The sequence below is a fragment of the Penaeus monodon genome, chromosome 24, assembly GCF_015228065.2.
Source record: "Penaeus monodon isolate SGIC_2016 chromosome 24, NSTDA_Pmon_1, whole genome shotgun sequence".
In the NCBI taxonomy this organism is placed as follows: Eukaryota; Metazoa; Arthropoda; class Malacostraca; order Decapoda; family Penaeidae; genus Penaeus; species Penaeus monodon.
The window spans coordinates 3,213,299-3,213,644 of NC_051409.1; positions in this window are offsets into that span (position 1 = coordinate 3,213,299).

The following is a 346-nucleotide window of genomic DNA, read 5'->3' on the forward strand; positions in this document are numbered from 1 at the left end:
CACTGTACAATCTTTTCTTCCACTTTGTTTATTTTTGTGCCCCTTCCCCTTTCGGGAAAAAGAAAATGCTTCACCAAACAAACAATTCCGAGAATCTTCCTCTGGCACTCGGAGGCAGGGAAAGCCTTTCGTGAAGGTTCCAGGAAGATAATAATGGCATCGGTGCCGGCGGGAGGTAGGGGGGGGGCGAGGGCAAAGGTGACAAAGGTCAGTGAAGAGGGAAGTAGCCAAAGAGGATGGGGAAAGAGAGAAAAGAGAGAGAGAAGATAAAGGAAAACCATTTTCTTTTTCTTTTTTTTATTTGTTAAATTTTCGGTGGTAGCTTTTTGGGGTTCTTGTGATTTCG